This window comes from Pan paniscus, chromosome X (genome assembly GCF_029289425.2).
Source record: "Pan paniscus chromosome X, NHGRI_mPanPan1-v2.0_pri, whole genome shotgun sequence".
NCBI lineage: Eukaryota > Metazoa > Chordata > Mammalia > Primates > Hominidae > Pan > Pan paniscus.
Genome location: NC_073272.2, coordinates 41,297,830 through 41,318,786, shown reverse-complemented (window position 1 = coordinate 41,318,786; position 20,957 = coordinate 41,297,830). Strand labels below are relative to the sequence as shown.

Below are 20,957 nucleotides of genomic sequence, written 5' to 3'. Positions count from 1 at the left end.
GTATTTGGCTTGGAATTTGTCATCTTCATTGAAATCAGTGCGGTGTTCCCATACACTTCAGCCTGAATGGAAAGGGGTGGGGACGAGGGCTGGGCTGGGTGTGAAGCTGGAACATTTTGGGGTTCTCCAAATGCTATGGTCTGAATGTTTGTGTCCCCCTAAAATTCATATGTTGAAACCCAACCCCCAAGGTGAATGGGATTAGGAGGTGAGGACTCAAGATCAGTAGATCTTGAGGGTGGAGCTCTCATGAATGGATCAGTGCCCTTAGAAACCTCAGGGAGGTCCCGGGTCCTCTTCCTTGATGTGAGGACACAGCAAGAAGGCACCGTCTATGAACCAGGGAGCGGGTCTTCATCAGATACCAAATATGCCTGTGCCTTGATCTCAGACTTCTCAGCCTCCAGAATGGTGAGAAATACATTTCTGTTGTTCATAAGCCACTCAGTATATTGTATTTTGTTATTGTAGCCCAGTCCAACTAACACACAAAAGAAAGTCTCTTTCAGCTGGAATTGTCTGTATTGGGAGGTGAACGTTTGGGGCTCCAAAGGGAGGTGGTGAGAAATGGTTTAGAAGTAATGTCCCAGGGATGGGCAGTGCTAATGCAAGGACCCAGTAATTGGATGAAGCACAGTGGTGAAGGAAAAGAAAGGGGCCCTAGTCCTGGCACTCACATTGCAGGCTTGGCCCAGCCCCTCACTAAGGGTGAGGGGGCCTCTTTCTTTGAATCCACAGGGAAAGGCTCTCATGCAAACCTGGGCCTGGGATTACCATGAAAGTTCTCTGTGCTGGGCAGTAGAATGAGCTGTTGGCAGAAGGAGTCAGGAGTCAGCACATAGACCCAGCTTTGGCATTGAACAGCAGTGTGACCTTGGTCATATTCCTTGTCCTTTAGTCTCTGTCTTAGCTTGGGTTTCTCTAGAAGACACCTGGAAACAAGAATTCAAATGCAAGCAATTTATTTGGGAAGTAATCCCAGGATGGCAGGGAAGATAAGGAAATTAATAAAGGAGGAATTATCAAACTAGTTTCTACTGTGGGAAACTGGAGGTCGGTCCTGCTGGGGATCTTTGGAAGACAGTGCAGAATATGCCACAGTGACATTTTGATGAAGGGGTGAGGGAGCTGGGGTATTCATACACCAACACCTGTCAGTCACTGGTTGCGGGCTGCTCCTGGAGCAGCAGCAGACATTAATTCCTAGCATTTCTGGCCTGCTGCAAGTATAGGCAGGGCAGGTGCCAGGGGCCAGAGAAAGCCCCCAGGCAGAGATGAGTCCTGGCAGTGGGAACTCAGGCTGATCTTCACCAGAACGGGAAAGCAGAAGAATGGAAGGGTGGAGCGTTGATAGTCACTACATTTTTCTTTTCTGTAAAATACGGAACTTGAACCATATTATCTTTAATGTTTCTTTCTATCGTAATACTCAGTGACCTATGAAATAATAATTCTTTATTCCTTCTTTCTCTTATTGATTTAGTAAATATGTGAGCATCTACTATGTGTCAGACACTTTTTTTTTTTTTTTTAGACAAGATCTTGCTGTGTCACCCAGGCTAGAGTGTGGTGGTGTGATCATGGCTCACTGCAGCCTCAAATTCCTGGACTCAAGTGATCCTCCCACCTGGGCCTCCCAAAGTGCTGAGATTACAGGCATGAGCCACTGTGTTTGGCCCAGACTCTGGTCTTGATGCTTGGGATACACAGGGGAGCAGGCAGACAGGTAGAGGACAAGCCTGATATAAGCCTGTGCTACAGAAGAAGTTAGAAGCCAGGTTGGGGTCATGACAAACAGGGAGGTGGAATTGACTCTGGCTGCAGCAGTCAAGGGTGAGGCAGGAATCATTGATGGAGGAGCAGGGATTTGTCAGGGGACAGCGGGGAGAAAGGCATTTGAGGAGGCAGGAATAGTATTGCAGTGGCAGAGAGATGGCATAGTTGGGAAGCTAAAATAAATAAAGAGATGGCGTGTTTGATTGAGGTGGCCAGAATCCTGAGAGCAAGCCAGAAAATGTTAAGAACAAGGTTGGATAAGTGCACAGGGCATGGAGGACATTGGGGCCAATGTCAAGGATCTCTGTTGTTAGTTTTTTAAATTAGAGACAGGGTTTTGCTATGTTGGCCAGGTTGGTCTTGAACTCCTGGCCTCAAGCAGTCCCCCAGCTTCAGCCTCCCAAAGTGCTAGGATTACAGGCATAAACCACCGCACCCAGCCAAGGATCTCTGTTTGATCTTGGAGGTGCTGAGGAGCTCTCAAAAATGTTTGCTCTAGGGAGAGACAGGGTGGGTTTGCCTTTCAGAAAGATCACTCTGATCACAGTGGGAGGGAGTAAAATCAGAGGTGGGGTGATCAGTAGATAAATGTATTGGTCAGCTGCCATAACAAAATACCACAGGTGGTTTAAAGAACAAATATTTATTCTCTCACAGTTCTGGAGGCTTGAAGTCCAAGATGAAAATGCTGGCAGGGGTGGTTTAGGGTGAGGCCTCTCTTCCTGGCTTGTAGACAGCTGCCTTCTTGCTGTGTCTTCACATGGCTGTGTGCCTGTGGGAAGAGAGAGAGTGAGCTTTAGCATCTCTTCCTGTTCTTATAAGGACACCAATCCTATTGAATTTGGGCCCCACCCTTATGATCTCGGTTAACGCTAATTGCCTCCTTAAAGGCACCATCTCCAAACTAGTCACACTGGGGCTCAGGGCTTCAGCATATGACTTTTAGGGGGCAGAGTGGACAAAATTCAGTCCATAACAGAAAGTTATTGTTTCTAGGAGAGAGAGAATGAGGGACTGAGCTTCAGCCGTGGCTAAGAATGAGAAGGCAGGAGCAGTGATAGCAGATGCCCAGGAGTTAGGTAGAAGAGAGGGAATGAGAGGGATAAGGGTGAGGAGGAGCTGGCAGAGCTTGAGGCTTTTCTACAGATGCCATTGGTGCTCCACCCTTCATGCCTGTGGCCTATCTCTGAGTTCACCTGCAGCTCTGCCCCTCCTGCACACTGACAGCTTCCCACCTGGGCTGCCCAAGCCTCCCTGATGCTCTGTCTGAGGGCTTTCTCTGGCACTGTGGGAGCTGCTCAGCAGAGGCAATGGTCAATCTCAAAGTTTCAGGGATTTAACGCTCCCCAGAGCAATTATCAACCTATGAGGGACAATGGGTAAAACCCCACCTTCCCATGCTTTGGCTTGGAAATTCTATTTTTTTTTCCTTTAGGCAGCGTCTCACTCTGTCACCCAGGCTGGAATGCAGTGGTGGTGCAATAACGGCTCACTGCAGCCTCAACCTCCGAGGCTCGAGTGATTCTCCCACCTCAGCCTCTGGAGTAGCTGAGACCACAGGCAAGCACCACCACGCCTGGCTAATTAAAAATTTTTTTTTTTTTTTTTTTTTTTTTTTTTTTTTTTTTAGAGACAGGGTCTCACTATGTTGCCCAGGCTGGTCTCAAACTCCTGGCCTCAAGTGATCTTCCTGCCTTGGCCTCCCAAAGTTGGTGGGATTACAGGCGTGAGCCATTGCACCCAGCCTGGTGGGAAATTCTGAGGTATGCTCTATGTACTTCTTCAGAGGTCCTCCAGCAAGATAGAGGCCCAGTTGCCCACACATTCTCCAGGTTAGCCTCTTTTCCCAGTCTCACTGCCCAACCCCTCCTCTGAGATCACCTCCCAAATGAACTACCTGCACCCAAGTCCTTGTTTCACGATCTGCTTTGGGAGAAACCCGAACTGCCACAGTTTGTGAATGGGCAGTGGGAGTACTGGAGTCCCTGTAGTGGGATGGGGCTTGGGAGGGAGAGATGGTGAGTTCAGGTAAGGCCATGCTGAGACTGACACTTGGCCTGTGGGCTGCCGATGTAGCCTGCCAGTCAGCAGCTGGCATATACCACCAGAACCTGGAATGACATCTAGGTGTCCTCTTCCCCTGCTCCTGGATGGCCAAGAACGGGAGCCTGATTTTCCTCAAAGCCGCTCCTACAGGGCAACTGTGCATACAGTTGACTTTCTGAGGTTCGAGCTCATGCCGATTGGGGTGGAGATTTACATCAGAGTCACATAAGCAAGATAACTTGGCAGAGCAAGGATGGCTGATGGTCTGTATTCTCCCTTCACCACACCACTGTGCATTCCTCACCAGCCACCTTCCTGGATGGGTGCCTGTTGACTGCTTCCTCTCCCACCAGCCCACCTCTCCTCTCCTCTCCTCTCCTGTTCATTCCTTATGCACAGGCATTTTATTGACCTCATTTAGTGGTCTCCCTCTAAAGCATACCTTTAGAGCCTCCCCTGCCCATTCAAGGTATTTTCCTAAACAAAGACTATTTCCTCCCTGAAAGGAACTCCATTACCAGACACTCAGATAATCACCTCACTCTGCTACACTGCTATTTAAGGAGGAGGGTAGAGGCAGAGCTGCACATCAGGGAATTCACACGGGGGGCTACTTGACAGTTCCAAAGTGCCATCACATACATCATCTCACCTGATTCTTCCTTCATCCGAGAGAGGGAGGTCAGAGAGGGAAAGGGGTAAAGGATTGCTTAGGTGAGGCTCCCAGGGGAGACTGGTGAGGGGGTTGGGGAAGCAGGGCAGGGAAGCCTAGGGAACCAGGCAAGGCACAATCTGGGGCCAAGTCTCAGCCTTAACCTGATCCCACAGGGCAGCACTGGAGCATGAGTTATACCTCTGAGTTTAGCCCAACTTGAGGCAGGGAAGCTGGATTTTATGCTCCCATGCCATTTGCTCTTTGACTAAGTGTCTCCCTAGGGGAGCATAAACTCCCAGGCACTTCCAGCTCCGCACAAACTGGGTAAAGCGGCTCTAGAAGCCCCAAGCCAGCTGGCTAAAGAGAATCGCAGGTGTGGGCTGTTAGAACTAAAAGCACACAGAAGATGGGGGAGGACACACAGATGTCAGCAAAGGGATCTGAGGGGGTCAGAGCCAAGCATGGGCAGTGTCTGCTGCCCTGGCAGACTCATGGTATCCTGTGTATTAATTTTCCATTGCTGCTTAACAAATTGCCACCAACTTAGATGCTTAAAACACCTCCAATTTATTATCTCACAGTTCTGTAGATCTGAAGTCCTGGCATGATGTCACCAGATTTTCTGCTCAAGGTCTCATTGGGCCGACATCAAGGTGTTTGTTGGGGCTGTGGTTCTCATCTGAGGCTTGGGACCCTCTTCCAAGCTCACTGGTTGTTGGCAGAATTCAGCTCCTTGGGGTTGTAGGGCTGGGGCTCCATTTTCTGGAAAGCTATTGGCTGGGGACTGCTTTCAGCTTCCAGAAGCCACTCGTAGTTCCTTGTCATGTGGCCCCCATAGGCAGCCCACAGGGTTGCTTGCTTTCTTCTAGGCCTCCTGGAGCATGTCACTCTGCCTTCCTCTTCTGCCAGTAGCCAGAGAAAACTCTCGGCTTTTACAGGGCTCACATAATAAGGTCAAGCCCACCCACGATGATCTCACTTTTGCCATATAATGTAACATGATTATGGGAGTGATATTTCATCATATTCAGAGGTTCTCAGAGGAGAGGGGATTATACAAAGGCAAGAGTCACTGGGAGCTGGGGGTCATCTAAAAATTCTGCCTACCAGGCCCTGCATTCTTGCAGGTGTTTCTGAAGCTAATCTAGTGAGGCCCGTAGCATGATAGTAGCTGTTTCAGACCCAGGTGTTGGTAGATTCATGGGCACTGGAAAATTCCTGGACCTTGTCCTGGTCTGCCAGTAGCGGTGGTTATATCGCTGGATAGTCAGCTGACAATTGGCAGATGGTCCTTGGCGTCTGTCTTGTTTCCTGTGAAAATCATTCGTGTGAGACTGGCAGAGGATCCCAGGGAGATACATACATTCAGCATTAGCCATGTCTCTTACTCTTCCTGGTGATGCTTGAGGCCTGCTAGTTTGAGCAGCATGATCCACCATTGTGGCCTCTACATTCTGATCTTCGATTCCCACTGTTGCCACCACTAACTGTAGCTATATTAAGACACTTCTGTACCCCCTCTTAAGTGTCAGGAGTCCAGTGATATTCAGCACTCCCCCCATATTGCGATTGTGTTTGGGATAGGTTTGGACTTCCAGCCTGTATTAATCTTGCCTGCTGCAACAAATAAACCCTCAAATTTCAGGGTCTTAACACAACCAAATTTTATTTCTATTTTATAGAAAAGTCTGATGCAGATCTTTCTGGGTGGTATATGGCTGTCTTCTATGTGGTGATTCAGGAACTCAGAGTTCTCTCTTGTGGCTCTGCTATCAGCTAGCGACAGTAGTTCTCAAACTTTAGTGAGCAACGGAATCCCCTGGAGGGCTTGTTAAAACAGATTGTTGGGCCCCACCCCCAGAATGTTTGATTTAGTAAGTCTGGAGTGGGATGTAAGAATGTGCATTTCTAATGAATTAACAGATGTTGCAGACACTGCTGGTCCAGGGACCACACTGAGAACCACTGCCTTAGGACTTGAGTGTCCACAGTTTCCAGTCTAAAAGAAAAGGAAAGAGAGAACAGAGATGAGGCAAGCAGGTGTACTTCTTAAACGCCTTAGTCTGGGAGTGATAAACATCATTTTCTCTCTCATTCAATAGATGAGAGAACTAGTCACATGGCTGGGAAATGTAGTCTCTGGTTGCACAACTGTGTATCAATGACAACTCTATACTATGCAAAGCGGGGGACACAAATTTTGGTGGAATAACTAGCTCTCTGTATTACCTTCCAGGTTAGGGCTGTTGTGAATGGATTGAGTTTTGTGGCCCAAAAGTCTCAAGTGGACACGGTCAAGGTTCAAGGCTCAAGGAGAGAATAATTTATTTTGTGCCAGGGACCTCCATGGCACAGCTATTTCCATATGACATAGTCTGATGGTGAGCTGCCAGACCCAGCCCAATCCTATGGGGTCCCACATTTCAGCTCCAAGCTTTGAAGGACACACTGCCCTTCACTTTAGAGGAAGGTCCACCTGATTTCAGGACATCACCCCAAACAATGGCTAGACCAAACCCATCAGTCAGACCTCAAAGATGCATCAGTGTTGGTGCCCACCCCCGCCCACCTAGATCACCAGAGCTGATGGGCCTCGTACCTTCCTGCTGCCATGTTCCGTAACAGTGATGCTGTTCCCAAAGTCTAGGACACATGCTTTCACTAACCCTCAGCCTCCCATTCTGCTCAAGACCCTTGCAGGATCTGGCTGAGCTCCAGGAGACTATACATCTCTTTCTAGATCCAGCACATTCCCGACCCACTGTTGGTAAGATAAAACATTTGAATTTTCTCATAGAAGTAATGGATCTCCACTGAGCCTCCCCTTTCACCCCTGCCCCAGCCTGTTTCCTTGTTGACAAATGGCATTCATCACTCAGTTGGGTGGTCACCACTTAGAGTACAGTCTGGAGATGAGCACTCATCATGGAAAGGTTGCCAATTTCCTGTGTCTGAGAGGGATTAACCACCCAGGAATGAAAGGATGGCATGTTTTCAGTTATTGAGTGGGGAAAATATTAAAAACATATACAAATAGCAATGCCAGAAGAATAATAAGGACCACTTCTAACAGAAATCCAGAATGTAAAAGGGTTCTATTCAGGCTTAGAATTCATGGCACATAATGTCAGATAGTTCTTCATTATTTCATTGAGCACACAGTTATTCAACTCCACTGTGTACGCTGAGTCATAAGGCTCCCTGGAAAACTACAATTGATAGGTTTAAAGAGCCACTGAAACAAAGTGGAAGGGGAATTATTAACAATGATGATCTGGCTTGCTTCCAGATGACAAAATGATCCAACCGAAAGGTTAGTTGCAAATTCTGTCATTTGGTCATGAAAATGACTCCAGTTAGAGCCCTGCTCCTGGCATCAGAAAGTCTGGCTTTTGATCTCAGCTCTGTTGCTCAGTGGTTGGGTGACCCTGGGAAGTTCAGCTTTCTTCACTGTCCCTTAGACTCCTCGTTTTGGAGATTTCTAAGGTCCCTTTCAGCTCTGACAGCCTCTGAATCAGGTATTTTCCAACTAGATACTTACATCTGAACTTGCCTTTCCTACTTATATCATCCCAGCAACAAACATGCGGATAAAGCCATGATCAACTTTACGGCTGAAAGAAGGCACATTTATTGGGTATAGAGGTTTTGTTAAGGCAATTCAAGTTAACGCGACTGCTCCTTAAATTACCAAAAACATATAAAAAGGGGAATTTTGTTAATGTTAAGAAAATGAAATAAGTGGTGATCAGTGAGATAAAGGAACTCATAATTGAAGGAATACCCTCTTAGTCATAGTGGATGATGTCAAAGTGGCATACTTATGTAGTTAAAAGAAAAGAACTCAAAAGTGGATTAAATAATACTTGAAGAACCTATTTCTTGAAGGGTACTTTATAGACATTATCTTTCTAATTCTAACCTCAACCCTTTTGTGATGGTTAATTTTTGGTGTCAACCTAACTACTTTCAGAGATACTTACAAAGCTGGTAAGGCATTATTTTTGAGTGTTTCTATGAGGGTGTTTCTGGAGGAGATGGGCATGTGAATGGTGAACTGAGTGGGAAAGATCTGTCCTCAACATGGACAGGCACCATCCAATCAGCTGGGGACCCAGATGGAATAAAAAGGTAGAGGAAAGGTGAATTTGTCCCGTCTCTCTCCTGGAATTGGAAACACCCTTCTTCTTCTACCCTTGGACATAAGAACTCCAGGCTCTCTGACCTTTGGACCCCAGGACTTGCACCAGTGGCCTCCCCTATTCAGGCCTTAGGCCTTGGACTGAGAGTTATACCATCAGCTTCCCTAGTTCTGAGGCCTTTGGACTTGGACTGAGCCATGTTACTAGCCTCCCTTGTTCTCCAGCTTGCAGATGGCCTATCATGGGATTTTGCTTCCTCCATAATTGTGTGAGCCAATTCCCCTAATAAATATCTTCTTATCTATCTATCTATCTATCTATCTATCTATCTATCCATCTATCTACGTATCTATCTGTCTGTCTATCTATCTATGTATCCTTTTGGTTCTGTCTTTCTGCAGAACCCTGACTAATATACAGTTAAAATAGGTATCATCATCCTCAGTTTACAGATGGGGAAATTGAGGCTCAGATAGAACTAATTGCCCAAGGACACCCAGCTGGGAAGCAAAACAGAGCCATGTCTTCCTGAATCCAAAGCCCATATATGTTTTTCTCATACTCAGAATTACCTCTCTGGTTAATGACTTAATAGTACTACTGAAATATAAAGGCAAGAGTATTTTTAGGTAGAGACCAACAGAAGAGATACTAAGACAGAGTTCTAATTATGAAGGAACAATTCCATTCAGCAGGCCAAACATTCTGCCAGGAGTTTTACTATCGCATATAGTGAAACTTAGGGCAGTGGCTAGCCCTTATCATTGCAATGTTTAAAAATATGTGCACAAATGTAAACCAGTACATTTATCTGTCAGAGATACTTAAGTAAAGAATATCAGTATCACGGCCAGAAATCTCAGAAACTGGTGGATTTCATATTTGCTTATATAAATACATTTTTGCTTCTAGTTCTGGAAATACTGTGATCAAGATAACCTGAAAACCCATTTTCCTCAGTTATCTAGAAATAAACGAATATTTATTTGAATGAATAGATGAGCACACAGGAAATTGACAGGGGCTGTGAATGAAAAAGGTACTGAAAACTAGGGCAGTGAGCTTGTGAATGATTATGTGACTGTTTTAGGGTGGGGACAAATGGGGAGAGACAATGATTCTGTACTCTAGGTCCTTAGACCATTTAATGTCCACTTGAGGTCGTGGGAGGGGTGGGTGGGGGGGTGACAAAGAGTTGATGCTTTGGGTCCCTGTAAGGCAAAAAAGTTGGACATGTGATACATACATTCTGTAAAAGTGGAAACCTCTGTGTGAGGGTAGATTAGAAAAAAATCTGCCCATTGACCCAGAGGGGTTTGTCTGTCATGGTCTAGGCTCCAAGTGGGAAAAAAAAATGTCTCCTGAGAAATTTTTGAACTATATCTTATGAGGGTTTGGAATTAAATATATATTCCTTATGTGGTGCTGGAGCCCCAAGCTCAGAAATTTTATTTTATTTATTTATTTATTTTTGAGACAGAGTCTTGCTCTGTCGCCCAGGCTGGAGTGCAGTGGCACAATCTCGGCTCACTGCAACCTCTGCCTCCCGGGTTCAAGTAATTCTCTGCCTCAGCTTCCCGAGTAGCTGGGATTACAGGCACCCACCACCATGCCAAGCTAATTTTTGTATTTTTAGTAGAGACAGGGTTTCACCATCTTGGCCAGGCTGGTCTTGAACTCCTGACCTCGTGATCCACCCGCCTCGGCCTCCCAAAGTGCTGGGATTACAGGTGTGAGCCACCGTGCCCAGCCATAAATCATTATAAAAATGATAGTGAAACCTCTGGACAGCTTGGCAAAAACAAAAACAAAACTTCACAGAAGGAGACCCCATTAATCAGGCCTCACAAAATTCCTACACATAAAGCCATGTTTATGATGAGCTCACAATTCAAAAATATAAAACAGTTGAAAAAAGATTTCACTATGAGCAAGAGACAACAGGATTAGACACTCAAGAACTTCAGATAATGAAACAATCTATTAGAGACCATAAAATTTGCTTTTTTTTTTTTTTTTTTGAGGCAGGGGCTCACTGTCACCCAGGGTGGAGTGCAGTGGCTCAATCATGGCTCACTGCAGGCTCGACTCCCCCAGCTCAAGCAATCCTCCTGCCTCATTAAAAAAATTTTTTTTTGTAGAGATGGGGGTCTCCCTTTGTTGCCCAGGTTGGTCTTGAAATCCTGGGCTCAAGCAATCCACCCGCCTTGGCTTCCCAGAGTGTTGGGATTATAGGTGTGAGCCACCATGCCTGGCCCATAATTAGCATGTTTAAGATGATTAAAAGCTTATGTTTTTAAACAATGAAAACATAAAGGAAAAAACAGACACTGTGAAAAGGAACATGCATGTATATTTTTAAAAGAAACTAAATTGAACTTCTAGAAATAAAAAAATATAGTCACTGAGGTTGGGCATGGTGGCTCACACCTATATTCCTGGAGTGTTGGGAAGCTGAGATGGGAAGACTGCTTGAAGCCAGAAGTTTGAGACAAGTGTGGGCAACATAGCAAGACCCTGTCTCTACAATAAATAAATAAATAAATAAATAAATTAGCTGAGTGTGGTAGTGTGAGTCTGTAGTCCTAGCTACTTAGAAAGCTGAGGCAAGAGGACAGCTTGAGCCCAGGAGCTTGAGGCTGCAATGAGATGTGATTGCACCACTACACTTCAAGCTGGGCAGCAGAGCAAGACTCTGTCTCAAAACAAAACAAAACAAAAAAAGAAACCTCAAAAAACAAAACACACACACACACACACACACACACAGTCATTGAAATAAAAAATCTCAGTATATAAGTTAAACAGAAATTATTGAACCAGAGAGTGATGTCAAAGAATTACCCAGAATGCAGCACAGAGAAACAAAGAAAAGGGAGGTGAAAGGATATGGAGAATAGAATAAAAAATTCTCATATATAACTAATTGGAGTTCCAGCGGGAAAGCATAAAGACAATGTGGGAGAAGAAATGTTCAATGACATAATAGCTAGGAATTTTTCAGAATTTATGATACATAGATTCAGAATCCTCAGCAGGATAGATTTCATAACTTAGTATGCATATTGCTCTATAAAAAGGTAAAAGTGAGCTGGGAGTGGGGGCTTATGCCTGTAATCCCAGCACTTTGGGAGACTGAGGCAGGAGGATTGCTTGAGCTCAGGAGTTCAAGATCAGCTTGGGCAACATAGGGAGACCTTGTCTCTACAAACAACAAAACAAAACAAAATAACAAAAAACTAGCCTGGCGTGGTGGCCTGTGCCTGTGGTCCCAGCTACTCAGGAGGCTGAGGTGGGAGGATTGCTTGAGCTCAGGAGTTTGAGGTTGCAGTAAGGTATAATCTTGCCACTGCACTCCAACCTGGGTGACAGAGTGACACCCTGTTGCTAAAAGATAAGTAAATAAACAAAAAGGTAACAGACACCATTCTACCAAGTACATTCATATCAATCCAGAGCAAAATTCTAGGGACATCAACACAGTAGCAGTGTGGGTAGAAACGAGAAGGATGCTAGAACATGCTATATAGTACTTTTCTTGTTCTAAGGCAAATGTATCTATTTCAGTTGTTATGTCCATATAAAAATTACTCTAAAATTTAGTGGCTTAAAATAACCACAATCATTTTATTATCTCTCATGATTTCTGTGGGTCAGGAATTCTGGAAAGGCTTAACTGAGTGGTTCTGGCTTGGAGTCTCTCATGTGGTTACAATTAGACTGTGTCTGAAGCAATGTGGGAGAAGCACATTGAGATGCCCATCCAGCCCCCCATTGCTACAGCCGCCTGTTGTTGTCGAGCTGAAACAACAGGCAACTGTAGCAACTGAGGGCTGGTTGGGCATTCTTCTCTCTTCACACGGTCTCAGGGCCTCTCTAATTGGCCTCTCTACGTGGGCTATTTGGGCTATTTATAGCATGGCAGCCTCAGGATAGTTGGACTTTAAAAATGGTGGTTCAGGGCTCCAGCACCAATGATCCAACAAGCAAGGTAGAAGTTGTGTCGCCTTTTTGGACCTAGCCTTGGAAGTCATTGAGTGTCACTTACAATGCATTCAAGTTACACTCAAATCACAAGTCTGCCCAGAGTTAAGGCAGAGGATATAGACCCTCCACCCCTAACTCTGTCTGGATGGGAGGAGTGTCAATATGCCATTGTAGAATACGATTGTGGGACATAGAATAGTATTGACACGGGGGATATTGCTGGGACCATCTTTGGAAAATACGAGCTGCCACAGTATAGGTATTGATAAGTTTAACAAATTGATTGACGGTATAGGTAATCACCAGAAGAATAAACTTAGAATTTGTAGCTTATAAACTAGCAGAGAGACATTTGATATTGTCAATAGTCTGAAAAAAAGAAAACAAAAAGAAATTACAGTTAGTAGAACATGGGAAATAAGATGGCAAAATGAATTCCTAATGGTAGTTACAACAAATATAAGTGAGCCAAACTCACCTATCAGGACCCAGACTGCTATTGTCTACTTTCAGCTATTTTATATTATTATTATTTTTTGCTCTGTTGGGCAGGCTGGAGTGCAATGGTGCAATCACGGCTCACTGTACCCTCAAAGGCTCACTGTACTTCCTAGGCTCAAGTTATCCTCCCACCTCAGCTTCCCAAGTAGCTGTGTCTACAGGCACACACCACCACATCTGGCTAATATTTTTTTGTAGAGATGGGGTCTCGCTACATTGTCTATACTGATCTCAAACTCCTGGGCTCAAGGAATCCTCCTACCTAGGCCTCTCAAAATTGCTGGGATTACAGGCATGAACCACCATGTCCTTGATCTATTTTGTATTCTTAAAACTAAGGAATACAGAATAGCTGAAATTAAATGAATGGAAAAAGATATATCAGGAAATATAAATTAAATAAAGCTGGGGCAGCAATTTTCATATCAGACAAAACAGCATTAAAAACTACAGATATCATAAAGGACAAAGGGGAATCATACATACGGAGAAAAGGAATAATAGTTCTAGAATATATAACAATTATGAAAGCACATTTATTCATGTAGATATATTTGAGACAGAGACTCACTCTGTCACCCAGGTTGGAGTGCGGTGGCGCCATCTCAGCTCACTGCAACCTATGCCTCCTGGGCTCAAGCCATTCTCCCACCTCAGCCTCCTGAGGAGCTGGGACTACAGGTGTGCACCACCACACCCAGCTAATTTCTTTTTGTTGTATTTTTTGTAGAGATGGGGTTTTGCCATGTTGCCCAGGCTGGTCTCCAACTTTTGAGCTCAAGGGATTTGCCTGCCTCAGCCTCCAAAGTGCTGGGATTACAGGCGTGAGCCACTGCACCCGGCCAGTAAAATATATTGAATGCCTATAATATTCTAGGCATTGCTCTAGGTTTGAAGGAGATAGCAGAGACCAAAACAGACAGAAATACTTATCTTCATTAGAATTTACATTCTATACAATTATCAACACAACCTCAAGTATTTAAAACAACAATGGGCAGAACTAGAGAATAAAATAGATAAACCAGGAAGTGTAGGTGGAGAAGTTAAGATTCCTGCCTCTGAAACTGATGAATAAAGGAGACAAAAAATAAAGCTATTGAAGATTTGCACCACACAATTAATAAACTTTAACTAGCGGATATGAATAGAATCTGACATTCAACCAACAGATTACATATTCTTTTTGAATGCACATGGCACGTTTACAAAATTAGAGAAAGGAACTTACCAAAAAGGCAATCTAAATACATTCCAAAGACTCAATGTCATTCAGGGCTGGGACCCTTTTTCCCCCCCGAGATGGAGTTGCGCTCTTGTTGCCCAGGCTGGAGTGCAGTGGTGCGATCTCGGCTCACCACAACCTCTGCCTCCCAGGTTCAAGTGATTCTCCTGCTTCACCCTTCCCAAGTAGCTGGGAATACAGGCATGTGCCATCACGCCCAGCTAATTTTGTATGTTTAGTAGAGACGGGGTTTCTCCATGATGGTCAGGCTGGTCTCGAACTCCCAACTTTAGGTGATCCGCCCGCCTCGGCCTCCCAAAGTGCTGGGCTTACAGGCGTGAGCCACCGCGCGCCCGGCCTGCTGGGACTCATTTTTTATTTCAGCCCGGGGACACTTCTCTATAAGAACTTTTCAAAGGCAGAGCAGAAGGTTGAATTATTCTGTTCTCTGCAATAATCTACCTCCCACAAGCAAAAGCAAAACCCAAACAGCAATAACCATGGCCTATAGCAAAGAACAAGGCTGTCCCTATTTTTTTTTTTAATGAAACTATCTTCTGTTGGCAGGGTCTGCCCCTGGTTCTCTTCAGCTCTGTTCTTGCCTTTGTTCTGAGTTTCTCCTCGAGAGAAACAAAATGTCCCCCAGCCAGGAAGGAGAGAGGCTTTGCTCTCCTGAGCCCTGAGCAGGACTTCTACCCATAACTGGCTTTTAGAGTGGCTATTTGGTATAGCAGGGTGATCATGGTGACAGTGAGAGTTTTCCTTGGCAGTGAGCTGAACTCACCCACTTGAGAACAAGGTCATCTGCTTTGTAAGCTGCCCTAGTTAGAGACCACCCCTCAACTGCCGGGTGTTAGGAGGAAATTCTGCCACTAGCTACTAAAGGCATCACCAGAACTTCACTAACAGAAATCAGAGACTTCTTAAACCAAAGCATCCTAACTTTTATTAGCAGGGAGGCTGTCTCCAGAAAGCCTTCTGGGTTTGACCCCTTCCTCAAAGTGTTGACATAAAAGTTCATCACTGTCATCAATGATTGTTCCACTTATGGCAAAATTTTAGACCTAAAATTCATCCCCCCAACCTCTTTTTTTTGTTGTTCTTTTTGAGACGGACTTTCCCTCTATCGCCAGGCTGGAGTGCAGTGGCACGATCTCGACTCACTGCAACCTCCACCTCCTGGGTTCAAGTGATTCTCATGCCTCAGCCTCCTGAGTAGCTGGGATTCCAGGCACATGCCACCAGGCCCAGCTAAGTTTTTGTATTTTTAGTAGAGACAGGGTTTCACCATGTTGGCCAGGATGGTCTCCATCTCCTGACCTCATGATCCACCCGCCTTGGCCTCCCAAAGTGCTGGGATTACAGGAGTGAGCCAGCGCGCCCAGCCACCTTGTAATTACCACTCAAGGGTTTAATTACAAATATTCTATCTCCACTCCCTAGATCCACTTTTGATAGATATTTTCAGGGCCAGGTCTGAGCATTTCTTTTTTCTTTCACCCCAATTTTTATTTTGGAAAAAAAAAATCACAAATAGATGCTCGTTTATGAAAACTTCAATTAGCAATGCCTCCTCCTCATGTTATTCTAAAACACACACACACACACACACACACACACACACACACACACACAGCCCAACTCACTAAGCCAAAGCTGAGGCAGACAAGCATATTCAGAAATCTACAGGATGATTCTATGCTTATTCCAGGATAGTGGCCTTTCAGATGTAATTCTCAACTCTCACCCACATATTTAAAAAATAAATGAGTCTTTTGATTGGCATTTGGAGTATTGGAACCTGAACCTCAGCTTTATTTTGAAAGCCTGTTCCCATTTGTATTCACAGGCAAGCTTTGCTCTCTGGCTCCGTCCTTGCCTTTTGACATTTAGGTGTTACCTTAGGTAATAAGTGGCCCAGGTTTTAGTCTCTGAAGTGGAGGTGGGATACCTCAAACCTGCTTCTGCCTCCTCCTGGGTTACCACTCAAGGGTTTTCACAGGTATAGCTCTGTATTTAATGGCATGTAGTAGTTAATTTGCTTTCGCATTTAAAAACCCTATAAAAAACGGTCTGTTTCCACAAAAGCTTCTTGAAAGTCTTCTTGTAAGAATGGACATCAGCTAATGTACCCATTTTCTCAGCAGCTATCTACTTACTGTGACCCCCAGTCTCCATTCCAGACCTTTCTGGTGGATGTGGGTAACATTTTCAGGGCCATTTCTGCATAATTATCTCCTCTTTCAATTTTTATTTTGAAAAGTTTTAAACCTTCAGACAGTAGAAAAAATAATACAAGCATCCATATGCCCCATGCCTTGATTCATGAATTATTATTGTGCCATATTTACACATCTGGCTGTCTATCTTTTTCCTGAACCATTTGAAAGTAATTTACAGGCATCATGACACTTCACCTCTATATATTTCGCCTAAGAAGATGGACATTCTCCCACATAACCATAAGGCCATTTTTATATTCAAGGAATTTATACCGATAGAAAAATATCTAATGTATAGGTCATAGACAAATTTTGTCAGTAGTTCCTATACTGTACTTTGTAGCACGTTCTTTTTCTGATCCACAGTCCAGTCTAGGATCAATATTGCATTTAGTCGTCATGTCTCTTCAGCCTCTTTTAATCTGTTTCTCCGAGGAAGCTGCCTCCTTTTGATGGGAAATGGTATTTAGAAACCAAGGACTAGGTGGGCTCATTTTGAGCAATTTCTTTTAAGCTAGTCTATGAATTGGGTGTTGAGGGGTCGATGGTAACTTACACTTTTGCCAGAATTGGTTCATACCTTTCTGCCCCATCTTCTACCGACTCAGGAGGGAGTCCTGGGTGTCCTGGGTGAGGGATGTGATAAATGAGTTTGGAGCCAGACAGACATGGGTCTGTCCACGCCTCTCCCCTACCATATGACCTCCAGAAACTTATATAAAGTCACTGCATCTGTTTTTTCGTCAATGAAATGGAAATCAATATATGAATTTCACTGTGTTGGGGTAAAGATTCTGTGAGATAACATGGCAAAGTTCTCTGCATAATCATATTCCACATACATTTACTGAGCATGCCTTCTACTGTGTAATGTGCTAGAGATAGAATAGTGAATAAAACTGGGCATTATCCCAATTCTTACAAAGCTTACCATTACTGGGGGAGCCCCATGCAATGGCTCGCTGGTTCAGGATATAATCATACTCCAGATGAAAAGACAAACCCTATACATCTTATTAATTTTGATATCCTCCATGCCTAGCACAGTGCCTGGGCACACAGTAGGAGTTTAATAAATGTTGGTTGGATTCTTTTGGAACTGACTTGAGGACAAGCCAACTACAGGGATTTCTTGGAAACTCAAACATTATTTGGACCCTTAATAGCATTCAGAAACTGAGTGAGATCTGTAATGGATCTCTGTTGAGGAGTAGCCAGGCTTACAGGGATTGAAAAGATATGCACCAGAGATTTCCAAAGAAACCGTAAGTCAAGTCCCAAGTTTTATTAATCAGCTAACAGGCAAGTATTTTCTGAGGGAGCACTATGTTCAAGACACTGTAGAATTAGAAATGTAGGGAAGTGGAAGACTCAGTTTCCATTCTTAAAAGCTCAGGCTGACAAAGGAGAAAAGCACAGATACATATGGAAAGATAGGCGCAGGAAGGTGTGTTAAGTGCCCAATGGTGGTCTAGAAAAGAGAACTCTCTGTGGGAGAGGTGAGAGTGAGTGCTAATGGATTAAATTAAGTCTTGGGGGTATTGGTAGGCTTTAGATAGGTGGAGAAGGAAAGGATGGGGAGTGTAGATCATGAGAACCACCCAAGCAAAGCTGCGGAGCTGGGACTAGAATTGGGCCAATCACGTTGGAAAAAACAAACATTGGGTTGTACTTCTTGTTTTGCTCAGAAAAGGGTACTTAGTTGCTAAGATGAACCATGGGCAGTATGCTCTAGAATACTAAGTCCCTGGCCATTATTAAATCATCTAGCTAGAAGAAGGATGGAGAAAAATGTTCTCAATGGCAGTTTATAAAGAGATAATCAAACAAGAAGGTATGTTCAAGCAGAAGCAGCTCAGATTAAACCACATAATGTGTGGTGAAGATCAAAGACTTAAGTTATACAGCTTGGGTTCCAATGTTTTACCTGTGTGACCTTAGACAGGTTACTTAACCTTTCTGAGGCTCGGCTTCCTCCCTTGTAAAGTGTGAATAATCATGGTATCTACCGGAGAGGCAGGTGACATCATACATGAAACAGCACCTGGCTCACAGGACACCAAATACATTATGGGCAGAATTCCTCCCCACTAAGATGTTCCAGAGGCTCCAGTCCCTCTAATGATAGATGCCAGAGCTGAGGGACCTTCACAGCATCTCATCTATATGCTGTACCTGCCAGGAGGCCACTGAGCTCAGCATTACTAGGGTCAACCAGATCTAGAGCCTGGGCTTGGACTCTGGGGCTCGCCCCCTCCATCCATGTCTCCTCTCTGCCTGAGAGCAGATGGTAAGGAAAGCAGACAAAGCCAGACAGGAGAAGCAGCAACTTGCTCTTGAAAGGGCTGGCAGCCCCCCTCTCCCTTCCCAGCCTCACCCTGGGCCGGGAACGCGTGCTGGGAAGAGGATTAAATCAATGCCAATTCACATCTCTCCAGAAGCTGGCTCCCTGATCTGAACTAATAAGCAAATCATTAGTGAATTAGGGCTGGGGAGGGCTCCGCGCAGCGCTCCTTAACTCCAGCTGTAAGACAAGCGTAAAAGCCCCAACCCCTTTCCTTACCGACCTCAAAATGTTCACACCAAGGAGATTTTCTGTGTTAAAGCAACAATCAAGACCTCCCCCAGCCCCAACTCCGCCAAGCCCCAGGACCCTTGGGAACCAACACGGGCAGGCAACACCATTTTTTCTTCCTCCGAATGCTGGTTACCAGACCCTGTGCCCCAAATCCTCCCGTTGCTCCTAACAGGCCGCAAACCCCACGCTGTCTGCGGCACCTGGAGCTAGAGGGCTCCGGAGCCCTGCAGGCCAAGATGTCACCCCCATCCCCCAGCCCTGGGCACAAACTTGGCCCCATTGCTTATTTCCTGGTGAAAGCCCATTATCTCTCATTTACATCTAAACTAGCTTTTCATACTATTTTAAAGGCTGCTCCTCCCCTTCTGTAATCTCCCTGCGAATGAATTAAAAGTTGATTCTTGAAACGCACAAATCTTGGGGGCAGTTTCTTTTTCCTTCTTATTTAAATCATATGCTGTTTTGGACTAACCCTTTTATTTCCTCCCAATTATGATTTCTGGTGTGTTTTCCAGAGCTTTACAACATGGCATCTGATTATACACAAAGCTTCAGAATAAAGCCCTGTTTTTCCCTTCATTAACGACACAAAGGATGGCTGTGTGATCCACACAGCACTTTGTGATTTAATGCAGCTTTACAGTCTAAATCGCACCCGGCTTGGGCAAAGCAGATTTGGGAGTGAATCAACGCATTTTCTTGCTGCCAGGAGCTCCCTTGCAGATTCCAGCAAATTCTTTCACCACACGGAATTAGCATTTGATTAAGCTCTGCAGACACGTTCAAACTTTTACCACTGAGCGCCGGCAGGGCTGCAGTAATCTCCCGAGAGGGGGAGGCACCAAGCGCAGCCACTGCTACCCCTTCCCCCCATCCGCAATGTGCACATTTTGCAAAAAAATTGTGGGAATAGTGGGCAATGGATGGCAGGTTGAAGGAGGGGGTACCAGAAAATGTGAGGGTGCCAGAGAGCAGCATGGGGGTGGAGGGTCGGAGGGGAAAGAACATCACGTACATACTTGGGTTATAACCACCCTTTCTGCCCCAAAGTTGCCCTAGACAGGCTCTTTCTGCCAGTGTGCTTACCATAAAGGCGCTTTGATGTTATAGTTCTCTGACCCAGGAGCAATGTGACCTTCAACCAAAACCTGGCCCGGCCTTACATCCAAGGGAGCGGGGAGGGTCTTTTCTGGTGCCCCTGCCCTGCCCTGCGGTCTTATCGGTGGGGTTCGGTGCCTCTTCCAGCTACCTCCACCCAGGAAAGCTCGTGATTCACTTCCAGGAGAGCTGCGAGTTATGCCTCCCAACAGCCTGGGTTTAAAATCTAGTCCGTTTCCATTATGCAAATGTGAGAAGCGGAAGTTTATCAAACTGGGGCTTTGTACCTAGAAAGCGGGCGTGCCAGCATGGGGGGCCATAAAGGCTTTATTGCCACAACTTTGGGGTGATTGCTTTGCTCACAAATGCCAGGAGCACGACTGAATTATGCAGGTCTTCCCAAACAGGTGGCAATAAAAACTTTACAGCCTCCCACACCATCGCATATTTTGTTTATGCCTCTTAGGTGTCTTATTTTGTTAGTTTTTTTTGACCCTTCTGTTACTATGGAAACGGAAGTAGGTGGAGATGGTTCCAGGTACCTGTTAAGGCAAATGCGAGGCAAGTCAATTATCATAAAGGTGCTCTAATTTTATCCTCTGTTTGAGGAAATAACTGAGGTCCTGTGAGGAGGGGAACCAATTAGTTCTGGAACATCGTAGGCATTCCAGAATCCCACAGCATCCCTGTAGGGAAGATAGGGAACATGTTGGAAATGTCCATTTTA

At 45.0% G+C, this 20,957-nt stretch overlaps 1 long non-coding RNA gene across 2 annotated transcripts; it reads right to left on the bottom strand.

Moving 5' to 3' along the window:
- Positions 1 to 215: 215 nt before the first annotated feature.
- On the bottom strand, positions 216 to 20,402 carry LOC106634290 (uncharacterized). Of its 2 annotated transcripts, none has more exons than XR_008622821.1 (3): positions 20,219 to 20,402; positions 2,432 to 2,548; positions 216 to 932 (listed from the first exon to the last, which is right to left on the bottom strand). It is a non-coding gene; the product is annotated as an uncharacterized LOC106634290 (long non-coding RNA). The 2 variants fall into 2 exon arrangements; XR_008622822.1 differs by lacking the exon at positions 20,219 to 20,402 and adding an exon at positions 5,057 to 6,614.
- Between the last annotated feature and the right edge of the window lie 555 nt (positions 20,403 to 20,957).